This window comes from Saccostrea echinata, unplaced genomic scaffold (assembly GCF_033153115.1).
Source record: "Saccostrea echinata isolate AGI-Se365-2 ecotype Australia unplaced genomic scaffold, CSIRO_AGI_Sech_v1 ptg000036l, whole genome shotgun sequence".
Taxonomy (NCBI): Eukaryota; Metazoa; Mollusca; class Bivalvia; order Ostreida; family Ostreidae; genus Saccostrea; species Saccostrea echinata.
Genome location: NW_026889785.1, coordinates 282,362 through 295,000, shown reverse-complemented (window position 1 = coordinate 295,000; position 12,639 = coordinate 282,362).

Here is a 12,639-nt window from a genome sequence, read left to right as displayed (position 1 = left end):
CTTTATTTTTCCAAAATATATTCTCAAGGGGTCTGCTCGAAATAGTCTTAAATTTAAATTACTTGAAAATGCTCCCCTTTTAATACGCCCTTTCATGGATTAGCTGTTTATTACAGAAAGATTTTTTTTAAAGTTCCTATTAACCCTGAGGTGCGGTGACTACTGGGAGAAAGATTGATTTAATTGAAAGGTAAGAATATTTTTTTCAAAGATATGATATATTTATAACTTAAAAAATAATATTGCAGGTCGAAATAAACCTTCACCATATGTAAACAATGTTGTCGCATAGCAGTTAGTCGACCTGTGTTAATATAGCACCCGCGCAAAATCAGAGACATTTTCCCCTGGTTCATTTAGTGATAATGAAGATGATTCAGTTGCGCTTACACTCTTTTCAATAGTTAATAATATATTTTTGACTCAATAATGCAGGCTTGAAGCGTACGACCGGAACAAGAATTTTAGACATGACCCTGTCGTAATACCTGAACCAGTAGATGTGTTTTGGCCAACATGCCGTTTTCAGCAGTTGCGACAATTACTTCCAAAATTATCAATCACCCAGATTGAGAATTATTTCTTGTACAGAATGGCAGGTAACTTCTTTAATGAAGCAATCTGTTAATATCATTAGGCCTTTTGGTTTGGTTTTTTTTATTATCATTATTGACAATGTGAAAAAACATAACGTATATAATAATTTTTACTTATTACAAGATAAACAAATGACATTAGATATTAAAGCCTTGGAGAAAGGAAAAGATCTTCTGAAGGGTAACAGAATTTTAGCCTGCAGTGTGTGTGTCTTGGATGATATGTACCTGTCTGGAATAGTTGGTGCAGCTATGAAACAAAAGGTTTTATTTTTTCATTAATTGGCTACTTCAAATCCGATCAGTATTGAATCTGTATTACAATGATTTACTCTCTTTCTCAGTAAATAAAGACTGAAAATAGTCAGAACCATTCATATATAATTAGTTGTGCATCTACTGCAAACTTCATAAATAATATACAGAACTCTTATACATGTAATAAAAATTTAAAACAAAATTTTTACCTTTACCTAGTCTTACCATATATATTTATTTTTTATTTAACACTTTTCTTTTGTCTTACAGGTTTCATATAATTTTAAAATTAGGCTCGGAAAAACCCATGGGGAACCCTTAAATTCACATTGTGAGTGCCCAGCTGGGAAAGGGCCCCATGGGACATGCAAGCATATTGGAGCTGTTTTGTTGATGGTGGCAGCATTCATCGAAAAGGGCGAGATTTCTGTAATGAAAGGATGTACAGAAAATCTACAGAACTTCCATGTGCCCAAGAAAATGTATGAAGGTTTGTATAATATTGAAAACATTCTATTAAGCAATAGTGGTAACTGAGCATCTATTTTAATGTGTTTTCTGCTGATATTTAATAGTACATATTGGATTTCAGGGCTAAAAATTTGAGGATTTCCAAATGACTTGCATAAATTTATATAGAACTATTAAAATTCAAGATTTATTATCCAGGTAAGCCACTGGTTGCTGAGAAAATCCCATGGAAAAGAAAAAACTCTGATGAAATGCTTGAAGACCCAAGAATGGAAGAGTATAAAAGATATGCCACAGGATACTCCAGTTATGTTTACAATTGCGTGGTCAACTCTTGTTCTGCCTCTTCCATGGATATCACTATGAGATATTCAACACCTTCTACAAGTCTTCTGGTAAAGAACGTATTTATTTCTTGGGATTTTTATGCCCCACCATGAATATGGCAGGGGCATATAGTGTTTGTCATGTCCGTCTGTTGGTCAATCACACTTTGTGTTTAACTCAGTTTCAAAGAAACTGTTCAAGATTTATTTATAAACCAAATTCATACACTGATATTGGTGAGAGCTAGCCTATTCAACTGTGGCATAATTATTTTGACCTTGACCTTCCCTGTAAATTATTTCAAACCCCCCCCTTTTTCTCTTTGTTCTTCATATATAATTTAATATCATATTTCTTTTCACTTTGCAATACAAATGTACCTTGGTGGGGGATTCATATCCTATGGAAAATTTCCATTTTTTTTTTAATTCCAAGTTTCGGTTTAAAAAATATATGCATGGCCGTAGGAACCGGGGGATCTGTGTCCCCCTCCAATAATTTTGCCGATATATAGAATATATAGAAAACATAGCTACTGTATGCTTGTGCCCCCTCAATAAAAACATCTGATGACTTTGTTTTTTGGCTTGTTGAGGAATTTATGATAGTTGATAATAGTGCCCCCAGCTGAAAATGTATGGCTGTGCCCCCCCCCCCCCCCCAAATGAAATTGCTTCCTCTATAGATATTAATAAATAAATAAAAGAAGTATTTATTTCAGGTTGCAAGTAGAGATCATGATTACCTTCAACTCAACTCCCCTTCACAGGATTTATTGTTGACAGAGCACTGTGTGTAAGTATTTTTAATTGATATCCTTCATTTCAATATTGCTTATTGTTCAATTACTTTGTGTAAAATCAATGTTTACCTGTCTTTTAAGGTAACTCCAGAAAAAGCAGAGACTAAAGAGAAAACTTCAAAGTTACAAGCTAAAAATAAACAATGGTTTGATGAAAGAAAGTGGTGGATAACAGCATCCAGGTTCGGAGACATTGCAAAAATGACTTGCCGCAGAGACACACAAAAACTTTGTTCGGGTTTATATCAAACAAATTTAATTTCTACTTCACCTATCATGCATGGTACATAATATGAAAACAAAGCTATATGTAGATTTGAGGAAATTTCTAATCTCAAAGTTAAAAGATGTAGGCTATTTGTATCTAAGGATTATCCATTTCTTGGTGTAACACCAGATGGGTAAGTAGACAATGATGCCATCATTGAAGTTGTACTGGTAGAAATGAGGAAATCAAACCTGGGAAGAAATTCCCATTCCTTGTTGAATTATCCGATGGCACTGTTACACTTAAACACTCTCATAAATACTATGATCAAGTGCAAGGACAGCTCTTTCTTTCCAAAAGAAAAATTTGTCATTTTGTTGTGTTTACTTTCTGTGATATTTTGATTCTGAAAATTCAGTATAATGATGATTACTTCAGGTTCAGTTTGCTGTCAAAGTTGGAAATGTTCTACAAGAAACACTTTAGACCTTATGTTGCTTCTTGTTTATAATTTCACTAAATAAGATGTTGACGTTCAGAATATATTGTACATGTTTCAAGAGATGGTGAAATGTAGCAAATTCAACCTCCCACAGTCGGATATTTTTTAGACCTTAAATAAAAGGCATCCGTTTTACCACTTTCTGGACACAATGACACATATTTTCTGTACAAATTCACAACACATTTTTCGGGATTTTCATAATCTTCATACACACGCACACACTTAGGATTCAGCTTTCTTGAGTTTAACCCCCCAGAATTGGTTTTCGATACATCCTCTGTATACAGTAGCGGATGCCATTGCTGTCTTCCTTTACTTGAAGCTGTGACCTGGTCGCTCGGCGCAAGTTTCGGTGTTCCTGTCCTGCTCTTAAAGCGAAATTTAATCCAAAAGAAAAGACAAAAGTATCCAACAATTTGGCCGGTGTGTCAGAACCTAGGAGTCCCTTCTCCCACAAGATGTTCTCTTGATCAACAATAATGATCTCTACTTTTTTATTGAAAGTTCCTAATCCTGTTTTCGCCACTTCCTTCATTCGGGCATCCAGTACTTGCCTCATTTTAAGGAACTCGTCATCAAGGAAGCTTACAAATTTGCCATTTTGACGTAGAAAATGCTGGATTGAAATGATGATCTCATAAAGGGTGTTTGGACGGTAATGATCCCCAGCTTTGTTCCATACTTCAGTGATGAAACTGCAGAGGCATTTGTTTAAGGTAGCATTGTCCGTTGACAAAAGAGTTTGTTTGATGTTTCTGGTTTTAGTCCATTCTGTAAATATATTGACTGCCCATCTGGATTTCCTCTTAGTGTTCTGAGGTACAGTATCAGCCTCTGACAGGGGTTCAGCAAACCGAGAACTGTCCATTATACCTGCATCATCGACATTTTTTGTGCGTTTTCAAAGTTTAAATTGAAGTTCACAACAGCATTCTCCTTCTCCATTCCAAGAATATCATTTACAAGATCGTCGGTATCGTAATCTGATCCATTGCTTTCAGATTTTTATTTGTTTTGCGTCAGGAATATTTCATCCCCACTCTCCATTTTAAACCGATCTAATCACTCCCAGTACCTACTACAAAGTAGCTGATTCCTTACATACAGAGTACTAGTGAGTAGTTTTCATTCAAGCCTGCATTCTTTTGTCATAATATCAGACTGTCTCAGGTAAATCACCAAATGAAATTTAAAGGACCATGTGTTAAGGAACTGATTTCTAACACATTGAGTGCTCCTGAGTAGTTTTCATTCAAGTCTGCATTCTTGAAAGAAATGCTTGGTCTTTTGTTATAATATCGGACTGTCTCAGATAAATCAAAAAGCAATGTTTTAAGTACGATATATGCCTCATACAGTTCTGTATGAAAAAATATCAGACAAATATCTAACGGGCCTCAAACTGTCTGATATTTTGTCTGATATTTTTTCATACAGAACTGTATTCGGCATATATCCAATACGTACACATTCATTGCAATACATGAGTTATTCAGAAGCGGGAAGTTTCTTCCTTACTCACCCAACTTCATAATATTCCAATTTCAGCACAAGTCACGATGACACTCTCAGAGCATGGGGTGTCTTGAAACATTGCGACGAATATTGCTTTCAAAATTCTAAAGAAATGGGTGTGTCATGATGTTACGATTGACATTCGATAAGAAGACCCAAACATTCCATTCAAACAAAAAAATCTTACCATTTCAATGCACTTTATTGTACTTCCTTTCATCCTATTGGACTATCCTTTTACTCCAAATTTCTAATATCAAAGACATCATTCAGCTTCATTTCAGACTGATTGGACATTTTCATAAAATATACAATATAGCTCTGTGAACTGGCTACCACCATCTATGGCCATTATAATTTTTTTTATGCATCCGTGGACAGATTGCTTAAGGTTATAAAATTGAAAACAAACACACACTTAAAATGAACATATAAAAAAATTCCAAGGAACTTTTGGAAAATTTGAAATCACAAGATTTTACCAAAATCAACAGCTTAAAAACTTACGACTTTTCAACTTTATACACAACCATTCCCCACGATAAATTAAAGTCCGGGCTTTTTGATATTATTGACAGCTGCTTTTTCAATAAAAATGGAACTCGTAAATTTACTTACCTTGTCATTGGTCATTTGCAAAATTATTTTGTTAAAAAACATTCTGATTGTGCACACAAGTACTCTAAAGTTGACATTAAAAAGATGCTTGAGTTTCTGATTGACAATATCTATGTGGTTTTTGGAGACCAGGTCTTCCAACAATCTATTGGAATTCCCATGGGTACCAACTGCGCCTCGTTATTAGCAGACTTTTTTTTGTAATCATATGAAGCAGAATTTGTCCAAAATCTTATAGTGAAAAGAAGAAAACACTTGCTGTGCCCTTCAACTCGACATTTAGATATATCGACGACGTATTGTCAATTAACAATGGTTATTTCCATTCTTATGTCGATACGATATATCCCGGTGAGCTTGAGATAAAAGATACCTCAGAGTCTGACACATCTGTTTCATATTTGGATATTTTACTTGAAAAAGACGTTAATGGTAATCTAACAACCAAGCTTTATGATAAACGTGATGACTTTAACTTTTCAATCGTCAACTTCCCTTACTTATGCAGCAATATACCTTCATCACCTGCATACGGGGTTTATATCTCTCAGTTGATTCGATACGCAAGAGCATGCTCTACGTATGTACAATTTCTAAAACGAGGTAAATTATTGACAAACAAGTTGATGAAACAAGAATATCAGCAGTCTCGTTTAAAGTCATCATTTGGTAAGTTCTATGGTCGATACAATGACCTTGTCAGCAAATACAATTTATCATTGAGTCAAATGCTGACTGACGTTTTTCATACTAATTGTTAGACCATTATTTAAACACTGAATTGTCGACGGATTTTTCCGTTATTTCCCGATCATGACAAGGAGCACACGGAGGGTGTGACCGGTCGGCAGGGGATGCTCACTCCTCCATGGCACCTGATCCCACCTCTGATGTTTTGGGGGTCCGTGTTTGCTCTGCTCCTATTTTGTATTGTTTAATGGGCTTTTGAGCTTGAATACTGTTCGTATCTCTATATATTTCATGCAAATATTTGCAAAACAATTTACTCTTTTGGGATCGGCATCTCATTTGTTAAATTGTTACAAAAAATTTAATAAACTAATAGTTTATTTTTGTTACATTGGTAGGAAAATTCCCAAATTAATGATGAGAAATTATGCAATTTTTCAAAATAATGTTTTTCCCACACTTGGTTTGTGTGTTCCCAGATAGAAAGATAGGTTTTTGATTTTAGGATGCATGGATGTTAAACATAAAAAAACTTGGAATGGCCTAATATGCAAGTATCTTACTTTTTCTGATTAACTAAAATGTTTTAAAAGCCTGCTATTTTTCTGGTTTATCTTAAATATTCTGTTATAGATTGAGTGTGTAAAAGTTTTGAGTGATTACTATGAAATAACAGTATAGTACACTGATAAGGTGCCATTAATTAAAACTCAAAGTTCAAAAAGATACATTTTATGTTTTGAAAAAAAATGTACACGTTAATCATTTTTCTATTTTATGAATTGATATTAAGTAGATTAAGAATCTGCTTAATGCTCAAAATAAACAATGCCAAATAATTCAATAATTTGTTTCTGGGAATATATATCTTAATATGAACGTAACCTAGATTTTATAAAATGCTGTAAAAAGGGGAATAACTCTTGCATATTATGTATTGTAAGAATAGTGATTTAATAATTATATCTTTAAATTAATTTGTACTTATGTTATTTTTATGCATATAGTTTAAGTGATTTCATATTCCCTTCTATCATTTTCTTTAAATATCTAGTGTTTCATTATTCATTCAAGTTCTAAGGCATAAATCACATTGTTGTCAGTTCACAGATATTAAAACTGGTTGCTCATGTAATGACCAAAACGTGTGTTTCCATGGTACTTCATAAGCAATCTTAATAGTAAGATAAAAAACATACAAAGACATTTACCTTTTGAGGATCTCTCTAGCTCCAGCACATGTTGCAAAAGAGCCTCATCACTCATTTGAGCTGGTATTGCTAAAACAATCTTTTCACATAATCCATATTTGTTATGGTAAAACAAATATTAAAATAAAATACAATTATGGACTGTTTGTAGGGATATATCACAAATTATCAGATCTGAGGTAAATTGCAAAAAATTTCAACTCATTACGGCTACTTTTCTTCGAGATTTCGGATGATTTTTACCGCTACATTATTACCGCTACATTTCATCCATAAGGCTACTGGTGGTTACAACTCATTACCGCTACATTTCATCCATAAGGCTACTGGTGGTTACAACTCATTACCGCTACATTTCATCCATAAGGCTACTGGTGGTTACAACTCATTACCGCTACATTTCATCCATAAGGCTACTGGTAGTTACAACTCATTACCGCTACATTCATCCATAAGGCTACTGGTGGTTACAACTCATTACCGCTACATTTTATCCATAAGGCTACTGGTGGTTACAACTCATTACCGCTACATTCATCCATAAGGCTACTGGTGGTTACAACTCATTACCGCTACATTCATCCATAAGGCTACTGGTGGTTACAACTCATTACCGCTACATTTCATCCATAAGGCTACTGGTGATTACAAATCATTACCGCTACATTCATCCATAAGGCTACTGGTGATTACAACTCATTACCGCTACATTCATCCATAAGGCTACTGGTGATTACAACTCATTACCGCTACATTTCATCCATAAGGCTACTGGTGGTTACAACTCATTACCGCTATATATTAGAATCTACCAGGAACGGAATGGAATATGAATTCTAGCTTGGTTTTGAATGTACATTCCATTAAGAAGCTAAACATTTCTGGCCTAATGTTTCCATAAAAGGATGCCAAATCCATCTTGTTCAAGCCTTGGTTAGGAAAATACAAAGCCTTGGTTTTAAGGGGCCTGGACACAGTTGCATTGTTTAGATTTTACATTTCTATGCTTAAAAAATAAAACTATTTAAATGAAATGAACTTACATGAATATTCTTAGAATTCAATGACAACGACATTCTTCTTTACATCACGTCAAACATCTGTTTTTGTAAACAGGGCACGAGCTCTGTTGTTGTTAATGTTTACGTTTCATCGGGTGTGTTCAATTTGTTAAACTCTGCACACATCACTGAGCACGGACTGACAATACTGGTGAGTTAGTTTTGCTATTTCACATTTCTACTCTGAATTTTGTGGATTATAGTTTTAATATTTTTTATTAATACACAACAAAATTTCTACTTTTCTTAAGTATTAAGGATAAAGTTTACTTCGTGAAAGTGCAAGAATGTGTCAATCAAACGCGTCCTGAAATTCGTAGTTTTAATAATTTCCAGATAAAAGACGTTTCTGAACACGCTTTTATTATATTTCCAAGTGAAATGCTATAGCAACATATAAGTCATGATATTATGAAAAAAAAATCTGAGAAAATATTAACTTCAAATCTGTATCCAGGCCCCTTGAACATCTGCAATAGGATTTCTCTAGGCCGAAAGAAAAATAACAATACAAGTTTTATATATTCGAGGTTTTTAAACTTTCAAAACTTATTTCATTAAATAAAATAGATTTTAAATAGAAAAGTAAAAAAAAAATAGTCATAGTCCTACTTCCACCTTTCTGTGGTGAGCAGGGGAAAGAAGTCTTATGCATGTATACGTTGAACTTTATTTCAATCTGTACATTCATAAGCCGCTGCCAAACGAAAGAGGCAATGTAGCGTCAATGTACACTTTTTAATAATGAGTATACAGTAGTAATGACAATTTCGAAAATGTAGCGGTAATGATATGCACCCCAAGTGCTTTAGGGTAAGAAACATAGTCAGACCTGATAATTTGTCATGTCTCAATACTAAATAGTCCTTATTAATTTTATACCAAGGAATCTAAATTAAATAACTCAGCCCCCTTGTGTTCTCTTACCAACTGCTCTATTTCATACTTTAAAATTATGTCAACAGAAAAATTTGTTTACTGATCCAGCATATATAATTATTAATTATAGCTTTATGATAAACGTGATGATTTTAACTTTTCAATAGTCAACTTCCCATACTAATGCAGCAATATACCCTTATCATCCTTATCACCTGCATATGGGGTGTATATCTCTCAGTTGATTCGATACGCTAGAGCATGCTGTACGTATGAACAATTTCTAAAACGAAGTAAGTTATTGACAAACAAGTTGATGAAACAAAAATACCAACAGTCTCGTTTAAAGTAATCATTTGGTAAGTTCTATGGTCGATACAATGACCTTGTCAGCAAATACAATCTATCATTAAGTCATATGCTGACTGACATTTTGCATACTAATTGTTAGGCCATTATTTACACACTTAATTGTCGACAGACTTTTCCGTTATTTCCCGGTCATGACAAGGAGCACACGGCGGGTGTGACCGGTCGGCAGGGGATGCTCACTCCTCCATAGCACCTGATCCCACCTCTGATGGTTTGGGAGGTCCGTGTTTGCTCTGCTCCCGATTTGTATTGTTTAAATGGACCTTTAGCTTGAATACTGTTCGTTATCTCCATATTTCATCAAACAAGAAGTCTGTGAGCCATTGCTCACTAGTAATACCCCCACTCTAATGTGAACATTCCCTGTCAAGTGAATATACAAAAATTTGGTAAGGACAGATACGCATAAACAGGAAGTTGACATAGGATTCATACAAAAATTAATTCCACCATATGCCATGCCTAAACAAAGAGTGCTAAAATTTCAAGCATCTGCCTTAAGTATGCGATGGAAATTTGGTACAGACAGACGCATGGATAAACAGGAAGTTGATATCGGATTCGTACAAAAATGAATCCCACCATATGGCATGCCAAAACAAGAGTGTGCTAAAATGTCAAGCATCTGCGATGAGTATTTGCTGAGAAAACTGCGACGAAAATTTGGTACAGACAGACACATAGACAGACAAACACACAAGGGTAAAACAGTATAACCCTCTCTCCTTCGGAGCTGGGGTATAATTATTTCACTTATGGAATTTAATTGTTATCAAGAGGAAGACAACACAGTTGCATGTGAGGAGGGCATCACAAATTATCTCCATGCAAGTGACATGCTCTAAACTAATTGATATAAATGACTGTATTATTCTGATGAATGAATATAACAAATTAAACAAATACACATTTACTAATCATAATATACCAACAAGGTCTTACCCGTGTTGGAGACATTATCCTCCTGGCTCTCTCATGCAAAACCCTTGGTGGTGTATGCCGGCTTAGGACAAGAAATTTCATTGCTGAAAGTGTTGCACTTGAAGATGTGGAAGGTGCATGAGTGGACAACAGAGGCTGGGAAGCTGGTTGTGTAGATTGTTTCATTCGCACAGCTTCTCTTCCCTCTGCAAACTGCAAAAATACTTCCGGAACTTTTCTTTATTGATGGATTGTGCATCTTCGGGTGGAGCTTTAGGTTCCTTGGATGCTGCAGCCTCATTGTCCATTTTCATTATAAGCCAGCCAGCATATCCAAGGGCATTCTCCAATACCCACTTAAAAGTCTGTCCTCGGAATTTATCAAACTGAAGTTCATGTTACCCAGCTTCAATGTTCACATCTCCTTTCTGCTGACGGACAGTGCGGATGCCCATGGCTCTTACTTGGTTATCCGGTTTTGCAGGACCCCAATATCCCCTCCTCTGATTACTGCGTTCAACATTCAGAGCATTCAGGGAATCTGTCATATCAATTTTTCTATTAGCACCTTTCCTGAATTTTGGTGGCTCCATTCTAAAATAATCAAATTTGATTTTTTTTATAAACTACATGAATGTTGTTCATAAAACTTAATATATATATAGAGAGAGAGAGAGATGAAGAAAAATAAATACAATTGCTTCTCATGCTTTCTATTCTTTATAACAGATAACTTTTACCATCTTTAAAGAGTAATCTAAAAAAGTGTACCATTTCTGTTTTCACCTGTTACATTGTGTAAGGAATTCAATTCTAAAGGGGGATGGAAGATTTTGGAAATAATATCTCATTGAAACTTATGGGAAAAAAATTCTGTTCTTCATTGACAGGCACGAAAATGCATAAGTTGTCCTTGAATGTTGCTACTACCTCCACCCCCCTTTTATGAAATAGTTCAGAGTTTGGGTGTTTCCCAATGTTTTTGCTTGTCAATTTTTTTTCAGTGAAGAATAATATAAATAGCCTGTTATTGACTAATGCTACCTTTTACGAAATATTTTTGGGGTTTCGGCATTTCCCCATTTTTCGCTTGTCAATTTTCTCGGTGAAGAAAAAATAAACAAACAAATTCAAAGAATTGTGGTCCCCCGCTTTCGGTGTGTTAGTGGATGAGATCCCATTATTTATTGCAATATTGTAACTGTCTTGTTTGTGTGTCCTTTCTGTGCATAATACAAAAAAGACATAAATTACTGGATTAACAACAGTTATGGCAAAGATTTAGCTTCTCAAAACTGCATCAAACTTTGAGATCAAGGTCATGAGGTCAAATATCATAATACAATCCGAAAGGTCTTGTCACAAGTAATGCACATGTGAAAAAGAAAAATATCAAAAGGTAGAGTATACAATCGGAAAGGTCTTGAAACAGGTAATGCACATGTCAAATGTAAATGCCTATCCTCTTTCAATCAAACGTTATTAACAATGTTAAAAAAAATTTGAAAATTAGGTCAAACTTCAAGGTCATGTGGCTAAATATCATAGTACATTTGGAAATGCTTGTCACAGGTAATGCACGTGTCAAATATGAATGCCCTATCTTTACTCCTTCAAAAGTTAGCAACAGAAGAAATGTTTGAAAATTATGTCAAACTTGAAGGTCAAGGTCACAGGGTCAAATATCACAGCACATTTGGAAACATTTTAACACAGGTTATGCACTTGTCAAATATGAACGCCCTATCATATGTCCTTTAAAAAGTAATCACCAAAGTTAAAATGTTTGAAAACTAGGTCTTGAAGGTCAAGGTCAAGGGGTAAAAAATCATCGCATGCTCGGAAACACTTTGTCACAGGAAATGCCCATGTCTAATATGAAAGTCCTGTATATTCTAAATCAAATGTTATAAGCAAAGATAAAAATTTTGAAAAGTAGGTATAAGTTCAAGGTAAAGGTCACGGGGTCGTAAACCATAGTATATTTGGAAAGGTATTGTCACAGGTAATGTACTTATGGAATATGAAAGCCCTATCTTTTCTTATTCAAATTTTATGACCAATTTAAATTAATATTAACATTTTTGAAAGGTAGGTCAAACTTCAAGGTCAAGGGGTAAAAAATCATCCTACATTTGGAAAGATCTTGTCACAGATAATTAACAGGTCAAATATGAAAGCACTATCTCTTCTCAATCAAGTTAT